We start from the raw sequence: 22,016 nt of genomic DNA, 5'->3' as shown, positions 1-22,016 counted from the left end.
ATATATATGTATATATATATATATGATATATATATATATTAAAGGTACAAATGAAAACATATATAAATGCAAAAAAAGGAAAAATATATATATATATGGTCACAGGTGTAAAGTGCAGCATAGGGGGTATAGTCAATGTATTGTAATAGCTGTGTATGGTATCAGACTTGTTGGGGTTGTCACTTTGTGAGGGGTGTAAATATCTAATCTGTATCTCTTTTTTGTACACCTGAAACTAATAAAAAAATTTTTTAATAAAATCAAATATATTCAAATGCAAAATAACCAAGAAAAACCACGACAATATACAAGAAGAAAAATGGCTTGGTAATGCTTTATTTCCTATATATTATGATGTTTTAAACTATGGTAATAAAATACGTATGGACAAATAGGTCAATGTAACAAAGACCAGAGAAATGGACATCCACAAAGGATACGTGATATATGACAGAAACGGTATTGCAGCTAAGTTGGAAAGTGATAGACATTACAATGAATAGTTATTAGACACTGGGATATTTACACCAAAAGAAATGAAATCGAGCCCTTTCCTTACTTTATACATAACCATCAGATCCAGGTAGATTTAAGATCTAAATGTAAACAGTGAAATTATGAAGATTTTATAAGGTAATATCTCAGGAGTTCTAATTAAAAACATATTTCTTAAACAAGACACAAAAAGTACTATCCATAAAGGAAAATGCTGATACTTTCACATGCATTAAAGTTAAAAACTTAAGTTCATAAACATAACAAAAAGACAAGTTCAGATTGGTAGAGTATTCAGGATATATAAAGAAATTCTATAAATTAATGAGAACTAGACCATCCATTTTTTTAATGGACAAATTAGTTGAATAGTCATTTATATAAAGTAGGTCTAAATAGCCAATATACATGAAAAATACAGTTTCATGTACAATCAGGGAAGTGAGAATTGAATCTATAACTAAGTACCATTACACACTCCCTAGCTGGGTAAAAGATGCTATCAAATGTCAGTGAGGATGTTCAGAAACGAACACACCAAGTGTGGTTAATGGGATGCAAAACATTTGGCATTATTTATTAAATGAAAGACATATGACCTATGACCCATTCTCAGGGAAATATTCTATAGAAACTCTTACATATGTGAACCAGCATACTTGTACAACATGTTAGTAGAAACATTATTCCTAATAGCTCTAAATTGGAAACAGTCGAAATGTCCATTTAGAGAAGGATAAATAAGTGAATTGTAACATATTTATATGCTAGAATACTGCACAGCAGTGAAAGTGAACTGAGCAGCACCCAACATTATGAATGAATCTTATAAACATAATATTGAGTAAAAGAATTAAGATGTGTGTGTGTGTGTGTGTGTGTGTGTGTATTTTTTACCCTTGAACTATACAAGTTTGAACTGCTGTGTGGATCCACTGATATGCATATTTTTTTCAATAAATACATTGAAAAATTTTTTGGACTTTTACAATTTGAAAAAACTTGCAAACTGTATAGCCTAGAAATATCCAAAAAAAAAGTTAAGAATAGTTAGATATGTTATGAATGCATAAAATATATGTATATACTAATGTATTTTATAATTTGCTACCATAAAATATACACAAATCGATCATAAAAAGTTAAAACTTATCAAAACTTATGCACTCAAAAACCTTGAGATTGTACATGGCACCATTCGCAGTTGAAACATAAACAAATGTAAAAATGCAGTATTAAACCACAACTGTATAAAATTAACTGTAGTAATACTTTACAACTATTATAATTTTGTAGCCACCTCCTGGTGCTACTGCAGCGAGTTCAGGTGTTCCAAGTACCTGCTTAAAAATGCTGTGTGATACTAATAGCTTTACACGAGCAATTGTCTCTCCAGTAAATTGCATATCACAGTAATAAGTGATCTCGTGCAGTTCTTGAGCATTTTTCATCATGTTTAGTGCAATCCTGTAAACCCTGAAAAATACTATGGAACCCATTCCAACTGCCAGTAGTGATGCTGGAAGTGCTTTCAAGAAACAAAGTCACGATCATGACATTACATGAAAAAGTTGAATTGTTTGACATGGTAGGTACTGTAGATTGAGGTCAGCAACTACAAATGCCTGCCATTTCAAGGTAAATTAAGAACCATTGTAAAAATAAATAAATAAAAATAAATCAGGAAATGTGTGAAGTCATAGCTGCAACTATGCCAGCAGGCACAAAAATCTTGCACTTTTTTTTTTGTTTTAAAATACCTTTGTATCTTACACTGAAAATGCAGCTTTTATGTTGGTACAGGATTGCTATAAGGCATACCTATAGACTCTAACATGATTTGAGAAAAAGTGAAGACATCATATGACAACTTAAAGCAAAAGAAAGGTGAAGCATCTAAACATGGAGAAGTGAATGCAAGCAAAGGATGGTTTGATAATTTCAGAAAGAGGTTTGGCTTGAAAAGTGTCAAGATAACAAGAGAAGCAGCTTCTGCCTACTAAGAGGCAGCAGAGTTCTCAGACGCCATTAAGAAAATCATAAAGGGGAAAGGCTATTTGCCTGAACAGGATTTGCGTGCAAACAAAAGTGCCCTATTCTGGGGGGAAAAAGAAATCCACAAAGGGCATTTATTAGTAAGGAAGAAAGGCGAGCACCAAGATTTAAGGCTGGGAGGGATAGGCTAACTGTACTGTTTTGTGCAAATGCAGTCAAGTTTATGAATCAGGACTGCCCTTATTTATAAAGCTGATGACCCCAAAGCCTTGAGGGAAAAAGATAAACAACAGCTACCAGTTTTTTGCTTGTACAAGAAGGAGGCCTGGACCAAAAGAACCCTTTTTCTAGATTGGTTGCATCAATGCTTTGTCCCTGAAGTCAGGAAGTACCTTTCCAGTAAGGGGCTGCCTTTTAAAGTTCTTTTGATATTGGACAATGTCCCTGGCCAGCCAGAGCCCCAGGAGTTCAACACTGAATGTGTCAAAGTGGTCTACTGGCACCCAAACACAATGTCTCTAATTCAGCCTCTATGTCAGGGGGTCAGAAGGCTCATTACGCACGGTACTCTATGCTATGGAAGGGAACCAAGATAGAGATAATACAATGAAACTCTAGAAGGATGACACCACTGCAGATGCCATCATTATAAAAAAAGCCATGAAAGCCATCAAGCCCAAGACAATAAATACCTGATGGAGGGGGGAAAAAAAATTGTGCCCAGATGTTGTACATGACAACAGAGCTTATCAAGGAATTCATGACAGAGATTGTGGTAGGACAAACCAGATGAGGGAGGGTGGAGGTTTTCCAGATATGGATCTTCAGGAAATTCAAGAGCTAACAGACACCACACAAGAGGAATTAACAGAAGATGACTTGATGGAGAGGAGTGCTTCCGAACCAGTTCCAGATGATGAGGAAGAAGCAGTGTCAGAAAACAAATTGACATAGGCAGTCAGACACAAATTATTTCATGCTGCTTTGGACTTCTTTTATGACATGAAATCTTGTATGACACAGACATTGAAACTAAAGAAAATGGTGAAGAAAGATTGATACCATCTAGAAATGAGCAAGCAAAAAGGTCGGACAGAAATTCTGATGGGTTTCCACAAAGTTACCCTGAGTGTGCCCCCACTCTGCCTTCCCTTTCTCCTCTGCCAGCCCTGAAACAACAAGACCAACCTCTCCTCTTCTTCCTCATCTTCAGCCTACTCAGCGTGAAGATGATGAGAGTGAAGACCTGTATGATGATACACTTCCACTTAATGAATACTACATAATCCTCATGTTCACAGTTAATAAACTCATCTGTTGTATACGTGTATTCTTCGTGTGACAAATCTAATAACTGGGCGGCAAGAACTGTATGAAATGCTTTTGTGTCATCAGCATCATCATCACCCAAGTATCCATCATGCAGAACCTCACGTGCAAGACCTATAAGGAAGTGGGTAGCCTATCCTTACGTAGGCCTGCTGTGAGTGATACTTACTATAAAATTAATAATGTGCTACTTTTCTTACTGTTTTATAACTTTGCTTTGAGATGATTACATTACCATCCAGTGTCCCTGTCTCTCTCCTAACTGGAGAAACTGCATATCAGCCTATCATCGCAGATAAGTATTTTTTTTAATGTAACAGTGTTTCCGATATTACATTATGAATATGACTGTAATATTGTATACTACGAAAAAATTGAGAACAATTCATTCATTAGTATGCAGGCGAGGCTACCCTGAAGAAATTGTGTAGATTACACTAGGCTACCATAACGCAATCACACTGCTGCTTCTTCATTATCATGCTTGGATTGTTATACCTGTAAATAAATATGAACTTCCTTTTCACATTATCTTTTCACTTTTGCTGTCTAGTGTTAGTAACACGTATAATATCTACAGTGCTTTGTATCACATGAGACAATATTGATATAGGTAAGTACTGACAGACAGATGATTGATCTTATAAACAGACGATGTAAATTTATGGTATCGATAAATATAATACAGTATTATAAATGTATTTTCTCTTCCTTATATGATTTTCTTAATAACATTTTCTTTTCTCTAGCTTAATTTACTGTAGGAATTCAGTATATAATACATATAGCATACAAATTATGTGCTAATCAAATGTTTACGTTATCAGTAAAGCGTCCAGTCAACAGGAGGCTATTAGTAGTTAAGTTTTTGGGGAGTCAAACATTATACTCAAATTTTTGACTGCATGGAGGTTGGTGCCCCTAACTCCCACATTGTTCAAGCGTTCACTGTATACACAATAGGATTCTATTTTTTATAAAATTTGAAAAAGTGAAATAATAAACTACACTGTCTAGTCATATTTAGGTAATTGTGTGAGTCTTTCTGCATTTATATTATATTTTACAGCTTTAAAAATCAGTAACAATAAAATGAATGAAAAATAAAAGCAATGATTACAACTCTTTAAGATGTTCACCTTTGAAAAGGAGGAATATATCAAATCATTATGTCATATACCTTAAACTTACACAATGTCATGTGTAAATTATATCTCAATAAAGCTGAAAAACAAATAATTAAATAACATTAAGAGGATAAAAATACTCATGCTCAGCTAAAAATAAAAGCATTTAATTAAAAAAAATAAGGAAAGAGGAAGTATAACTACTGCAGAAGGCGGAATCAAAGGAACTACTTTTTAAGAGGAATATGTGATTACATTTAAATGTTTATGAGATATTGCCAATATTAAACTAGACATTAAACATACAGGAAAGTAAAGGGATAAATAACAGCATGTTATCCTTAAGAGAGCAAAAAGTCACGGAATCAGAACACAGATATAAAAGAAGACAAGGTGGAAAGAATGAATGCAGAGGAATGCAATTTTGTAAATGACAGGCCAGTCATCTGATGGCTGCATTTTCTCTGTAAGGTAGGAAGTGAGACCTTACTCTAAAAACTAGCCTTCTTGGCCAAAGGACGCTGACGGTAACTTTCCTCTATCCTGCTTCAGCTTGCTGGGTTGAAACCTCTTGTTGCTTCAAAGCCAAAATCAGCAGCGATGCAGATGATGCCCAGTGCAGATGCCAGTATGTCCACCAATGCCAATGTTATGGGCATTCTAGCACTGCCAAGAGCTCTGGAGCTATCTCCTGTAGGTGTCCAAGCTGCACGCATCACAGCTGTGGGAGATGGCTGAACTGAAATCCCACACAGATTCTAACTTCCCAGTTGTTTTGTTAAGCTCATCATACCCAACTCATGAAAACAGAGCCAGAGAGAGCCCCACATTTCGACAATAACCTGTGCATACTTCACTTCTTTCTTTGGGATGTATCTGCTGCAGGGACCTCCAAGTACAGTGTTTGTCAAAATGTAACATGTAGTTTCTGATGTAGCAGAACACAAGGGAACTTGTGATTCTACATTGTTAATCTTCCAAGTGAGCTCAATCCTGCTGGTCACCAAACCACACTGTGAGGAGCAAGGCCCTAGGAACTTCACATTAAAAAGCCTAGAACGCTCAGCATATTCATTCACATAACATTTCTAAACATGCCTGAATTATATAGATAAATACAGCTCAGGTTCATGCTGGGACACTTCAAGACTACCCATCCAAGCGAATGATTATCATACCTGTCAGTCAAAACTAATTGAGCACCTTCTATGTATACCACTCTGTGGGCTGCAGACAATTAGTAGGTATTGTCTCTGCCTTTGTTGAATTTATTTTTGACTCCATGAGAGGCAGTAAGATACTCAAAACGTACCAATAATACCAGGGACACTCAGACTAAAATAGAGTTTTCAAGTAGATGTAGTCCTGTGGAACTGTGTGAGTTCTTTATCTTTTCAACATACTGACATGTTATCAAATTTTTTGGCATATGTTGAATAAATTTCTTGAACTAGAAATCACAGCTGTTCTCTATTTGTTGTTTTCTCCTATGGATAGTTAGCTAAAAGAAGAGTTATCCTTCAGTAAGCCACGGTGATATAACTCATCTGCAGAGTTTATATCCTTTATTGACATGGTGATTGTTTACTCCTTAGCTCATTGGAAAGCCACTTCCACTTTTTCAAAAATACTCTTTCTTTTAAGAGTGAAAACAAGGCACTTCCAAGTTGAAACGACAAACAGCTGGTGATATTCAATTTGGGATTTGTTCTACCTCCTTTTGTCTCCAAAATGTGCTCACCAAGAATGTGGAAAATTAAATGAAAATAAACTTCCTGAGAAAAGTTTGAAATTACAGATTAGGGAAAGAATCCTACAGGTTCCCAGGAGCAACATATAGACCATGAAGTAACTGAATTCTAGCTTAATTGAGACTGCCCTTTTACAACATGAAAATGAAACAGTGTAAAGATCTGGGTAAAAAACAAAACAAAACAAAACAAACAAAAAAATCTGTTAACTAAAGATTTTTATATTCGTTCAAGTTGCTGTACATGTGAAAAAACCACAGATTTTTATGTTCAGGTATATAATGGCTCAAAAAGTCTAATACCAAATATCCTTTCTGAGAAAATTATTGAAAGATATAAACTAGCCATTGAAAAAGTTATTCAAAATTAAACGCTCAAGAGTGAAGTTGTGCTTTTATTGTGGTTTTAAAAAGATGAGTTATGACCATTGAAACGAGTTAACCAATGAGTTTACAAGATGTAAATAAAACAGAATAATAAAAATACAAATAATAATCCAGATCTAAAAATTCAAATTATTTAAACAAAAAATTAAGAAATATGTGAATGAGAGGAAAAAAAGTTTTAGAAGGCCAATAATTTCACTCATTCAATACATACTTTTCAGCATCTACTATGTGCAAGATATTTTGTTAACTGCTTGTCTTACAAAGGGGGGGGGTTACCTTTAAACTTCAAAAATTAGAGTAATATAGTGGAAATATTATTTCTTCTGACATCCTTTTCTTTAAAATTTGTTTTGCAAATAAATCTTTCAGCTAGTTGTTGTCCAAAATAAAACACATACTTTTTTTTTTTTTTTTAATCAAGAGTTACGGAAGGGTTTTAGTCAAAAATAACATCACCCCAACTCACCCTGATTTCTATACGTAGGAGCAATTCCTTTTTAATTATTTTAGTTTTGTTTTCCTAGTTTTTAGTCTACATATCTTCAATGAAAATGCTATTCTTTTATTGCTTGATTCTTTAATATTTGATATTATGTGTTCACTCCATTCTGTGAAAGAGAAGAACTTAGCTAATTCATAGGATCTTCTAAAGTCCTGAACCCTGTTTTACCTCAGGCTTTAAGTTTTCTTCAGTTGTCTTCCATCTTTGTGATCTCTGCTCACAGATGAGGAAGTAAGTGGACTGGCATTCAGTACACACCTGTGGGTCAGCAGAAACAGCTTCACAGTGAGACAGTGGGAAGTGAGTCACTTGGTCACTGGAGAGGAATTTCCTCTGGAAATCCCAGGGTTGCCTTCACTCTGAACACCAGGTATGAAGGAGGGATTCCAATCTTTAAACTCTATTTATTGAGCTTCAAGCCTACTGTTGTCAAACCACGTCTCATTTCTCTCTACCTCCCAAATCTCAAACCTGGTACTTTCGTGGAATTCTACTAGGCAGAAAGACTCTTCTGAGGCAAACTCCTACATGTATTTAGTCTTTCTCCACTTCACCATCAGAGAACATTCTTTCATTTGTTTTCTGTCTTCCAGCAACTTATTAAGTCTTCTCATAAGTAGATGAACCTCTTTGAGCCTCTTGCCTTGTTTGTTCTTTACTATAATTTTAATGGAAGTGACAGAAAGGAGGAAAGAAAGACATGTGTTTTTAATACACTATCTTAAACTGGAAGCCTAAATGTGTGTGTTTGTGTGTGTGTGTGTGTGTGCGCGCGCGCGCGCGCACGCGCGCACACATATATATAATTAATTTATTAAAATATTTAGTAAGGTATATTTGACAAATAAAATGGTAAGATATTTAAAGTGTACCACGTGATGATTTGATATACATATACATTGTGAAAGGATTCTTCGCATCGAGTTAACACACCCATCATCTCACATATTTACCTATTTTTTTATGCCTTGTTTAATTTTGGATTTGAACTCACATTTTATGAAAGTCTTTTTTTAATTTATTAAATGTATTGGGGTGACATGGTTAGTAAAATTACATAGATTTCAAGTATACATTTCTATAATACATCATCTATATATCACACTGTGTGTTCATCACCCAGAGTGAGTTCTCCTTCCATCACCATATGTTCGATCCCCTTTTCCCTCATCTACCACCTCCCTCCCGCCTTACCCTCTGGTAACCACTAAACAGTTGTCTGTGTCTATGAGTTTTTGTTTCTAGTGTAATATAAATTAGAATGATATTTTCCAAATGCTTACAGGAAAACAAAACACAGAAAGTATATTCCATGTAGAAAAATACAGACAACAAAAGAACCACTATTTCTTACCATTTACAGGTGTATACACATAGAAAGGATGGATTTATCAGACTGGTGTAGGCTGATTGCATTCCCTATTTTAATGATGTGACTCAAACCCTTTTTCTTGACTCCCTGCCCACAAAGCAATCTGCTCACATGTTGCCTCTGCTTAGAGCAAACATACCAGGAGACAATGTTCTGTTTAAAGCCTGTAAGTGTCCAGTTTCCTCTACATTTATTTCTTTTGGAAATCGGTCAGCTGAGATTCTGATTTGATACATCAGGTTTCTGGGAACATTTCACTTAAATCTCTTCCTAGGATATAGACCCATTCTGGGTGTGTTAACAAACCAGGTGCCTGTAATTTTAAGGTTGAGAGCTAGACTCATCGGCCACATTAGACTCAGTATCTCTGCTTCCTACTTTTCACAAAAAAACTTTTTTTGTGGAACAAATTGGTGAAATTATCAGACATTATTTTAATGTTTCTTTTGATTCCTTTCTATATTTTTCATAACCTCCATAATACATATACAATGTCTATGATTTTCAGAGAAATAGTGAGCATTATTTTAAATTGCAGGTACGGAATTAGAATCAAAACACAAAAAGGCATTCTTATATGATATTTTTATGTAAGTAATGCCCTGCACAATTGTATTTGTTATACTGAAAAAAAAAACTTCAATTAAAATAAGTTAAAAACATCCCACTAACACCTGACTTGTACTTTTTATCCCTTTTCGGATATGGTTCTAATAATTTGATAGCATCCAATTTTGATAATCAGATTGGTAAATTAATTTTGAGTTATGATCCTGAACAGAAAAATGAATTATTCTCATTAACAGCAGTAAAACTGATAATAATTCAGGATAAATTTAAAAAGTAGAAAATCACTTTCTTAAAATTTGGAGAGGCTGGCAGGAGAAACTTTAAAAACACAAGAAAATGAAGAAACTGTCTGTTATAGGAAAAAAAGAAGAAACAAACTAATTGCCAGATTTCCTCAACTTCCGTTATCCAAGTTAATTCTGGTTATTTTTTCACAATGTGACTCCTCAAATCAAGCTCCATTCTGATTATTTGCTCTGTCATTGATTTTCACATTCCAGACAAACTCCTCTATGGACCCTGCGGTGGGTCAGCACTAGAACCCACTCATTAAATACAAAGCTTGTGAGGCCCTCAGTGGTCTGTGAAGAAGGGAATCAGATTGAAATGAGGAAGATAAAGAAATACAGGAAGAAGAAATACAAGTTAATATTTGAGTAAATGATCCTGCACACTTTTTTCTTATCTCCTGCTATTTGATAGACATTTTACATATATTATCGTAGACAACTTACACTTCCAGGAAGATAGAATACATATACATTTCCCTAGGCTTCCCACTAAGTAGGACTAAATTCCTGGATATTTTATATAAAACGAACACAAGACACTAAGAGAATAAGGCCAACTGCCAATGTCTTGGGACCCAAGAATCATTATAGTGGTGAGTTCTCTGCATTTTCTGCTGATCTGTTATACCTCAGATTTAGAGCTAAAGAAGTCAGAAACCCAGAAATACCAATAGACTCAGAGGAAAACGCATCAACAACAACAAAAAAATCCCTTGCCAAATCATGAAGAAAAGAGCAGTCGATCAAGACAGTAAAATTTTAGACAATAAACCACTCTATTCCAGCCAACCTACACAGAGAAAGCTGGCCACGCACACACACACACACACACACACACACACACACACACACACACACACACCAGCAAAGGCTGAAAAGCGAGCCCAGACTTCCATACTCACAAGGCAGTAACAATGCACTCTAACATCCCCACGGGTGATGACAGAGACAGCCAGGAAAGAACCTGGACTTTTATGCCCACCAGTGGTATTAAATCATTCCGACCACAGTGTTCAGGCAGACCTTGCAGGGAGCCTGAACTTCCATCTCCACCTAGCAATAGTGAAGTGGGTTCAGCAGAGGTATATTGGAGAATCAGGTCTGTCATCATCATCCAGTGGTAACAAAGCCCCCCCACTGACCTGACAGTGCAGACTATGTGGAGAGGTAGAACTCTTAGCCCTGCCCAGCAGTAACAAGAAGTTCTCTCTGTGAGGTCTAAATGGAAATAGGTAGGGATCGTGAACTTCTACCTCCACCTGGCAGTAAGCAGGCAGCAGCACAACCTTCTCATGACAGAGTATAGTCAAAGAAAGCCAGCTAAAACCGAAGGTTTAAATAAATTCCAGAGTCTCATAACAAAATATGAAAATGTTCAAATTTCAATAAAAAATCATTTATCACACTAAGCACCAGGTAGATCTCTGAATGACAAAAGAAAATCAATAGATGATAACACTGACATGACAGAGATGTTGGAATTGTCTGGCAAAGGTTTTAAAGCAGCCATGATAAAAATCGTTTCAATGAGATATTACAAACATGCTTCAAACAAATGGAAAAGATAGAAAACATCAGCAAAGAAATAAAGCCTCCACAAAGAAACAGAAGATGTAAAGAAGACCCAAAAGGAAATTTTAGGTTTGAAAAATATAATAAGTGAGGAAAAAACCTACATGATCTTGGGTATGGTGATAACTTTTTAGACACAATGCCAAAGGTAAAATCCATGGAAGAAATGACTTTTAAGCTGGACTTCATTAAAATTAAAAAGTGCTCTGTGGACAACTATACCAGGAGAATCAGAAGACATGCCAGAGACTTTGAGAAAATATTTGCACAAAACAGCAGATAAAGAGATGTAGTCTGAAAGATACAGATAACACTTAAAACCTAACAATAAGAAAACAAACAACTCAATCAAAAAAGGGGGGGCACAATACACACTCATTAGAATGACTGACATCCAGATCACTGACAACACTAAGTGCTGACAGGGATGTGGAGCAACAGGAACTTTCATACGTTGCTGGTGGGGATGCAAAATGGCATCGCCACTTTGGAGACAGTATGGCAGTTTTTTACAAAAGTTAATATGTTCTTACCATACAATCTAGCAATTGTGCTCCTTGATATTTACCTAAAGGAGTTCAAAACTCACGTCCACACAAACACCTGAACACGGATGTTTATAGCAGCTTTGTTAATAATTGCCAAAACTTGGCAACCAAGATGTCCTTCAGTAAATGAAAGGATAAATAAACTGTGATACATCCAGACAATGGAATATTATTCAGTGCTAAAAAGAAAAGCTATGAATCCTTGAAAAGACATGAATGAAACTTAAGTACAATTTACTAAGTAAATAAGCCAATCTTAAGAAGCTACTGTATGGTTTGTTATATGACGTTCTGGAGAAGACAAAACTATAAAGAAAGTGGTTGCCAGGGTTTGGGATGAGACAAACATGAATAGGCAGAACACAGAAGATTTTAGGGCCATGAAACTATTCTGTACAACACTGCAATGGTGGATACTTGTCATTATACATATGTCCAAACCCATAGAATGTATAACACTAAACATGAAGTCTAATGTAAACGATAGATATTAATTGATAAGGATGTGTCAATGTAGGTTCATCGATTTTAACAAATGTACTACTCTGATGTGGGATGTTGATAGTGGAGGAGTTTGTACATGAATGGGGACTAAGGGTGCACGGAAAATATACCTTTCAATCAATTTTTCTGTGAACCAAAAACTGTTCTAAAAATTTATTAATAATAAAAAATAAAAATAAATGTGTATTTATACACAAAACAAATACGTCTTATGTTTACACACAAAAAAATCTTACGTTTGTAGCTCTTATATAATTCTAAAAAAACAACAATTTTTAAAAATTAAACCAAATATTAATCAAAAAAGAATACAATAACTGAAGGGGAAATGGCTTGAGGGACATGTCTAACTGCATGGAAGGGACTGAAGAAGCAATCAATGAACTGGAAGATAGACAATAGAAATTATTCAATCTAAACAATGGAAAGAAAATAGACTGAAAACAAACTTACAGAACCTCAGGCCATAACAACAACAAAAATCTCACATTCATGTAAACTGAGTCCTAGAAAAAGTATTTTAAAAAGAGCAGAATTTTAAGAGAACTTGAAGATACAATGACTGAAAACGTCCCAAATTTATCAGAAAAACCACAGATTCAAGACACTGAGCAAACTCCAAAGAAATCCACACCAAAAGACATCATAATTTACTTCTATAAAGTAAAGTAAAAGAAAAAAATTCTTGAAAGCAGAAAGAGAAAAAAAAAGACACCTTACTTACAAAGGAAAATTAATTCAATGAGAGGATTTCTCATCAGAAACCATGGAGATAAGGAAGTGACTAAACATTTTTCAAGTGCTGAAAGAACCGTCAACAGAAGATACTACCTAGTGAAAATATCCTTCAGGAATAAAGGAAAAATCAAGACATTAACAGATGAATGGAAACTAAAAGAACTTGTCAACAGCAACATACCTTTAAAAAAATGGCTGAAGAAAATTTTGTAAATAAAAAGTGAACAATAAAAGAAGGAAACTTGGAAGGAAAGATAAAAATGTTAAGCAAAAAAATGAGTAAACATAAGCTTTTGTTCTCTTGAGTTTTCTAAATTATGTTCAACAATTGAAATAAAAATTACAACACTCTCATGTTGTTCTAAATATATTTAGAACAATTAAAAATGTTTAAAACAATTATAAATGGGGGGAGGTAAGGTTTCTATATTCCATTGAAACTGGTAAAATGATACCTCTCAAATTATGACAAATTATGTGTATTTAATATAATACAGAGGTACCTCGGTTTTCGAACATAATCCATTCCAGAAGACCGTTCGAGTTCTGAAATGTTCAAAAATAGCTGACAGCTAGGCCTCAGGATCTTGCACTCAGCGGAAGTCATGTGACATGTTTGACTTCCAAGGTGTGTTCGAAAACCAAAGCATTTATTTCCGGGTTTATGGTGTTCATAAACCGAAATGTTCATCAACGGAGATGTTCAAAAACCAAGGTACTAGTGTACTTAGTTCAGTTACTAAAAATGCAATACAATAAGACACACTCAAAAAACTTAGGCAAATTAAAATGTAATTTAAAAAAAAAAAAGTTCCAGTAACCCACAGGAAGGCAGGAAGAACAAAACCAAGAAGTGAAAAACAGAAAACAAAAAATAAAATGGTAGAGTAATAATACTCCATTGTATTAATGGACCATAATTTCTTAATCCAGTCATCTACCAATGGGCATTTCACTTGTTTTCATGTCTATTCACATGGTTATTGTGAATTGTGCTGCAATAAACATAGGGGTGCATAATTTTTTTCGAATTAGTGTTTTAGATTTCTCTAGATAGAGTGGAATTCCTAAGAATAACTAAATTGGAATTCCTGGGTCATAAGGTAGTTCCATTTCCAGTTTTTTGAGATACCTCCACACTGATTTCCATAGTGGCTGCACCAATCTGCAACACCTAAAACTAAAAAAAAAAAAAAAAAAAAAGGAAAAAAATAAGTAAATCAATAAAATGACAGGTAGGAACCCTAACTTACCGATAATTACATTAAATATACATGGTCCAAATACAAGTACATAAATTAAAAGACAGATATCAGAAAAGTGGATTAAAAATCTTGACACAATTGTATGTTTTCTAAAATAAACTCACTTCAAATATAAGGATACAGGCAGGTAGAAATTAAAGAAGTTGGAAAAGGCATATCATGCAAACAAAGGAAAGCAGAATGGCTATATTAATATCAGATAAAATGGATTTGAGAGCAAAGAAAATTAACAGAGACAGAAAGGGACATATACGTATAATGATAAAAACCTCAGTCCACCAAGAAGACATAGCAATCATAAAAGTGTATGCACCAAAAAATAGAGCTGCGAAATATGTGAAGCAAATACTAACAGAACCAAAAGGAAAAACAGACAAATTCACAATTATAGGTGGAGATTTTAACAACTTTCTTTAACAATTGATGTAACTAGACAGCAAATAAACATGGATATTGAAGAAATCACATTAACTATCAACCAACGGGATCTAATTGGCATTTATAAAACATTCTACTCACAGAATACACATTCTTTTCAAGTTGGAGTAAATACCAATATAGACTGCATCCTGGACACAAAATAAACTTCTGCAAATTTTTAAAAATTTCACTCATGTGCAATGTTTTCTCTGACTACAATGGAATCAAACTAGAATTCAAAAACAGAAAGACAGTAAAATCTCCAAACAACTGGAAACTGAAGAAAACATTTCTAAACAACCCATGGGCTAAAGAGGGAGTCTAAAGATAAATCAAAAAATACATTTTACTAAAGAAGAGAGTTAGACAAAGATGGATGGGAAATATCTTGGGTACCAGGAGACATCAAAGTGAGGAGTCCAGATGTGGCGGGATAATGAGTTAGCCTTTTCCTATTAGGAATGAGAAACTTAAGAAACTTTTTAAGCAGGGAATGTCTCAATATAAATAGTATTTTAGAAAAGGTAGCCTGGCATGTTGTTTTTGAGGATCTGCAACAGTGTACTTTTGACGGTTCTTGGAGAAACAGTGAACAGAGAAAAAACTGATCAACACTTCAGGGTGGCAAGAGATATCAGGAATCAGAGGGCACAGCATTAAAAAAAAAAAAAAATTGAAGGCAGAATTAAGGCAACTGCCCTCTCCAATCAATCCTCCATAATGTCACAAAGAAATATTTCTAAAATAAAAATATGATCCCACTGCTCACCTATGTAAAACCCTGCAATGGTGCCACATAGACAATGAAACAAAATCCAAACTCTTTGTCAGAGTTTACAGGGCTTCGGTAATCTAACACCTCTGGGCTTTGTCTCCATCGTTCTGGAACACAAACTCGTCTCCTGGTCTCTATGGATAGGACTGTCCCCAACCTGCAGTGTGCTACAGCACTGGGTTATGAAAAAAACCTATAAAGCAGAAAGATTAATGAAAAGACAAAAGAAAAAGTCCTCATTTCTCTTTACCTCCTGTTCTCCAAAGAGGAAGCTTTTTACTCTTGACAGCTTTCTGCATGAAAGTCAAGACCACTGTTTAAGGTCTAGAAAGCATTTTTCCTTTCCATTTTCTCTGTCTGTACCCCTCGTGTGTCCATATCTTTCCCTCTCTTTCCTTTCTCCTTGTTCTTTGCTCTCCCTTCTCTTTTCCTCCTTCCGTCTCTCCCCCTGTTCTGTCATCAGGCTTATTCCCACTTCTCTTTAGCAAATAACTTATTTCCCCTCACTCACCATAATTCAGTAAATATTTTCCACATTATGCCCTTTTCCTCCCCAGCTCCCCACCATGCCCACATTCTGAAAGCTTATGAGACCACCCAGTACTGACACTACCAAGGTATTATAAAACACAAACAAACAAACAAACAAAAAAAAACAGATAAAACTACCAGTCCAGTTCCAAGGTGTGGATTCACGTAAAATTGTAAACCAGTATTTTCTACTCTTTTCTTCTTTTCCTTGAGATGATTTTAAATGTGCAGTTATAGATAATATTTGACCTTTTGTTATCATTTGCTAGTATGAAAACATGATCATGAATCTCTGAATTATCATTACTTTGCAGTTGTTTCAAATGAGATACTTTTCCTACTTATATATTTACACACATCTTCAGGCTTCCTCTTGAAGGAGATTTTATGACCTTCTACTCAAGTATGCATCCATAACTTTAGTGATAGTTTGTCAAAGCTGCCCTCCACTGGGTTGATTACCAATGCTTATTGATACACAAACTACAAAAAATTTCTGTACTCTTGGTTTCGGCAAGAAAAATATTCCTGTATGATGCACTGTTTTGAGCCCTCATAGATCTACCTTTTTTGAATGACATGCTACTAGCATGCATTGGGAATGCTGAGAAACTTGTCTGTTTTTGACAATGTTGTCTATGACAGCATCCAGTCAGTGCCTCCTCTCGGGAAGCATGAGTTATAGGTCAGTGGGAACTCAGCACCGGATAGAACAGGCTTTTCCTGCCTTTGCTTAGTTTTTATTTTATGGGAACAGATTGTTCCCCATTTTGCAACAGATTGTTTCCCCATTTTTGTGATTGATGGTAAATTTATAACCAAATTTGATACTCACCTGCAACAGGTGAATAGAGCCTTATGGTATTCATTACATGCTATCAAACTTTCTCTGTTTATCCTATTTTCATGACTTCATTTTCCCTTTACCGCCATTTCCTCACCTGCCTTTTTAAAATTGATCCCATTTTATGCATGCAGATAGAAATATACAGATAAGCTGCCTCACTTCACTTACTAGAATGATTTGGAGGCATGAATAAATCAATAATATTTTTCATAACAGCATCCGTAACACTCAGTCAAACAGTATTTTTTTTTCATGCTTGCTTCAGATTTTTTAATTGAACCTGTGAAAAGTTGAGCAAAGCTCAATTCACTCCATTCTTATGTCGTTTCAGGTAAGAAGCATCCTCTGCTCTAAAAGCCCCCAATTTTTCTAATTTAAAGAAAAAAATGTTTGCAGTGTTTAAAGACCTAGAAACTGACCTAAGGCTATACACTAATTTAAGTCACATAGTTCACAGGAGGGTTGTAGGATCTATGGATATTAGAGAAGACAATATCAGGTATGGAGCTAGAGCAGTAGATGGTTTCATGGAGATGAGACAAAATGAAACTTGTAGAGCGGCTGGAATTTGCTTTCCAATGATTCTCCTTCTGTAATCTGTTTGTTTTATTTTCTTTTTCTTTACTCAATTTCTAATCCAAAACCCTTCAAGTTTTGGGGTGTTATAATTATTAGAACTTCTGTACATGGCAGCAGCGCCTCAGGAAAACACCATGCAAATCAGAGAAAGGAATCAGCTTGGTATCAAAACTGACAATGGTGTGACCCCCTTCCCTTCGGTATAAAGCCTTATGTCAGAGTCATCCTCTTAATTAAGGGTGGACATTTGCTTATTACCTAAAAATCTCCTTTTGCTGGCTCTTCCCTGTTTGTGTTTCAGTCCTTGCAGGGAAGAACAGACAGAGGGCCTTGGCAAGGAAGAGAAATGTTATCCAGAAAGTAAAGTTTTACAGGAAGAAATAAGAGTGACTGTGGATATTAAGCCAGTAGGAAGAGGAGGAATTAAAGAAGGCATCAAGACGCCAAGTTTGAAAAAAAAAAAAAAAAAAAATACTCCAAGTCTGAACTGCTGCCTGGGAGAAGGGCGTGGGTAAGCCTTCAAGAGGGACAGTGGATGGGGGTAGGGGGGTTGACACAGTGTGAGGGATATAAATGATAAATGTCTAACGATTACATTGTTTTGTGCACCGGAAACTAATAAAAAAAAGTTAATAAAGGAAAAATAAATAAATAAATAAATAAATAAATAAAGCTACTGCTTGCTCTAAACCCCCTTGAAAAAGAGAGAATTAGGGAAATCAGGAGTAGCAAAGGTTCCATGGTCATGTGCTATTAACAGCAAGTGACACCAAATATAGAAAGGAAAGCACAACAGCTGATAAGGTGCTGCTCTCCCTCCACAGATGACAGTTGCTCTCAATGCACTTGACAGCAACTTCAGCCAGGAACTCCCAAACAATGCAGACTATCACTGGTATACTGAGACTGCCCCTCCTAGAGAGTCACTGCCCTGGGGAGATGAGAAGTCGGACCTTGGGAGGCAGCCATGAGTTAGCAATGGAAACAGCTTGCCTGGAGGTGCTGCCGCCTTCTGCTCTGGGGCCTCATGCATTCATTCCACCCATGCTGACAGCTGGCTGTTGTCCTGAATTCGGACGCCTCTGAAATGCCCAGTGAGCCACAACTGCGGACACTGAGCTCCTTAGCAAACTCAAGGCTTCCAGCATTAACAAAGATCATCAGCTAACAAAAGTTAATTAATTGATTAATTAATGAATCCATGCAAATAACCATGCCTAGGCCATTCAACATGTTCTTTAGATTAATGCTTCCAAACCAAGTCAAAAAGCATTACATGGCTGCGCAGGGAGGCACCTTGGTAGGAGGAAATCAAACTAAAAAGCCTCATAGCCTGGTATAAGATCCCCTCTGCTCAGGTCCAGGGGACTATTTTCCCCTGTGACTGTAAGAAGGTGACCATTGTCATCCAGGCAGAGACAAACAGGGCTCTGTGGCTGCCTCTCTCCTCCTCACTCCCCTCTTCTTGATAGCTTTGCTCCTTGACCAAGACAGAGCTTCAGCCAGCAGTTCAGGGTAGTCAGGGTTAAATTCTCTTACACAGGAAGCTGGGCAGATTCACAAACAGCTTTTGGAGATTATGTGGGGGTCAGATGTTGCTAGAGCCAGGTGGCTGCTAGACTAGTCAGGGGGATCACTTTTTAAATTATACAAATGTCTAACCACTATGCTGTACACCTGGAATTAACATAAAATAATACTGAATGTCAATTGTAACTGAAAAATTAAATGGGGGGGGAATGTGAAGGACAATAAGTGGTCCAAATTTCGAGGTATAAAACAAGTAAGTTGTGGGGATATAATATACAGCACAGGGAATATAGTCAGTAATATTGTGATAGCATAGTACAGCGTCCGATGGTTGCTGGACTTATCATGGTGATCACTTCTTTAGGTATATAAATGTTGAATAACTATGATGTACACCTGTATCTAATATAATATTGTATGTCATCTATATTTTTAATAAAAATCTTTTTAAAAAATCAAAATCGAAAACACATAATTGGAAAAGAAGTAAAACTGATACTATACAGAGGGTGCCGAAAAAAGTATACATATTTTAAGAAAGGAAAAAACTGTATTAAAATTGTAATACTCAATATATACTGATAACAAATGATGACTACAAGGTCATGTTTGACTCCCACAATTACAAGAGGTGCTCAAAGTGGTTACCATCAGCGCACACTTAATACAGGTTTTTCCTGTCTTAAAATGTGTATACATTTTTCTTTTGGCACCCTCTGTCTATAGGGAACCCTAAAGATTCCACCAAAAAACTAATTGAACTGATGAATGAATTCACTAAAATAGCAGGATACAAAATTAATATTCAGAAATGTGTTACCTTTTACACATTAATAATGAACTGTCAGAACGAGAAATTAAAGAAACTATCTCATTTACAACTGCATAAAAAAAAATACCAAGGAATAAATTTAACCAAGGAGGTAAAAGACCTGTACTTTGAAAACTATAAGACACTGAAGAAAGATACTGAAGAAGATACAAATAAATGTAAGCATATACCATGTTCATGTGTAGGAAGAATTAACATTGTTAAAATGTTCGTACTACCCAAAGCTATCTATAGATTCAATTCAATTCCTATCAAAATACCAATGGCATTTTTTCACAGACCTAGAACAAATTATCTTAAAATTTATATGGAACCACAAATGACCCCGAAGAGCCATCTTGAAAAAGAAAAACAAAGTTGGAGCTATCATGCTGCCTGATATCAAACTATACTACAAGTCTATAGTAATGATGAAAGCATGGTACTGGCATAAAAACAGACACACAGATCAATGGAACAGAATAGAGAGGCCAGAAATAAACTCATTTAATCTATGACAAAGGAGGCAAGAACATACAGTGGTATAAAGACAGTCTATTCAATAAATAGTGTTGGGAAAACTGGACAGATACATATAAAAAAATAAAATACATACAAAAGAATGAAACTGGACCCCCTTCTTACATTATATAAAAGAGTAAACTCAAAATGGATTGAAGACTTAAATGTAAGACCAGAAACCATAAAAACTCCTAGAAGAAAACATAGGCAGTAAATTCTCTGACATTGTTCTTGGAGATATTTTTTCTAATCTATCTCCTTGGGCAAGGGAAACAAAAAATAAACAAATAGAACTACATCAAACTAAAAATATTTTTGTAGAGCAAAGGAAATCATGAACAAAGTGAAACGACAGCCTACTGAATTAGAGAAGGTATTCACCAATAATATATCTGATAAGGAATTAATATCCAGAATTTATAAAGAACTCATACAACTCAACACCAAGAAACAAACAAAGAAAACAATCTAATTAAAATATGGGCAGAGGACCTGAATAGACATTTTTCCAAAGAGGACATACATTGACAGTAGACAAATGAAAAGATGCTCAACATCACTAATCATCAGGGAAATACAAATTAAAACCACAATGAGATATATCACATCACACCTGTCAGAATGGCTATCATCAACCCATCAACAAACAAGTGTTGGCCAGGATGCAGAGAAAAGGGGACCCTCATACACTGTTGGTAGGATTGCAAATTGGTGCAGCCAACTATGGAAAATGGTTTGGAGGTTCCTCAAAAAATTAAGAATAAAATTACCTTATGACCCAGCAATTCCACTTGTGCGCATTTATCTGAAGAAATCCAAACCACTAATTTGAAAAGACATATGCACCCCTATGTTCATTGCAACACTATTTATAATAGCCAGAATATGAAAGCAACCCAAGTGCCCATCAATAAATGAATGGATAAAGATCTGGTACATACTTGTATATACAATGGAGTATTACTCTGTCATAAAAAAGAATGAAATCTTACCATTTGTGACAACATGGATGGACCTACAAGGTATTATGCTAAGGGAAATAAGTCAGACTGAGAAAGACAAATATCATATGATCTCACTTATATGTGGAATCTAAAGAACAGAATAAACAAGCAAACAAAACAGAAATAGACCCATAGATACAGAGAACAAACTGATAGTTGCTAGAAGGGAGGGCAGTTGGAAGGATGGGTGAGAAAGTGGAAGGGATTAAAATATACAAATTGGCAATTACAAAATAGTCATGGTGATATAAAGTATAGCATAGGGAATATAGTGAATAATGTATACAACTATGTATAGTACCTGGTGGGTACTAGACTAATCAGAGCGATCACTGTATAAATTATATAAATGTATAACCACTATGCTGTACACCTGAAACTAACATAAAATAATACTGAATGTCAACTGTAACTGAAAAAATAAGATAAAAAGTAAAAAAAAAAAAAAAAAAAAGTTAAAAAAGAAAAAAAAGACGAAGTTGAGGTGAGGGGTATGTGTATATGTGCATGTGGGTGTGTGTGTATAAGGTGGTCTCAGAGGAGAAAGCCA

This window comes from Rhinolophus ferrumequinum, chromosome 8 (assembly GCF_004115265.2).
Source record: "Rhinolophus ferrumequinum isolate MPI-CBG mRhiFer1 chromosome 8, mRhiFer1_v1.p, whole genome shotgun sequence".
Lineage (NCBI taxonomy): Eukaryota > Metazoa > Chordata > Mammalia > Chiroptera > Rhinolophidae > Rhinolophus > Rhinolophus ferrumequinum.
The sequence above is the reverse complement of the archived record's forward strand: the minus strand, read 5'-3'. Positions refer to the sequence as shown.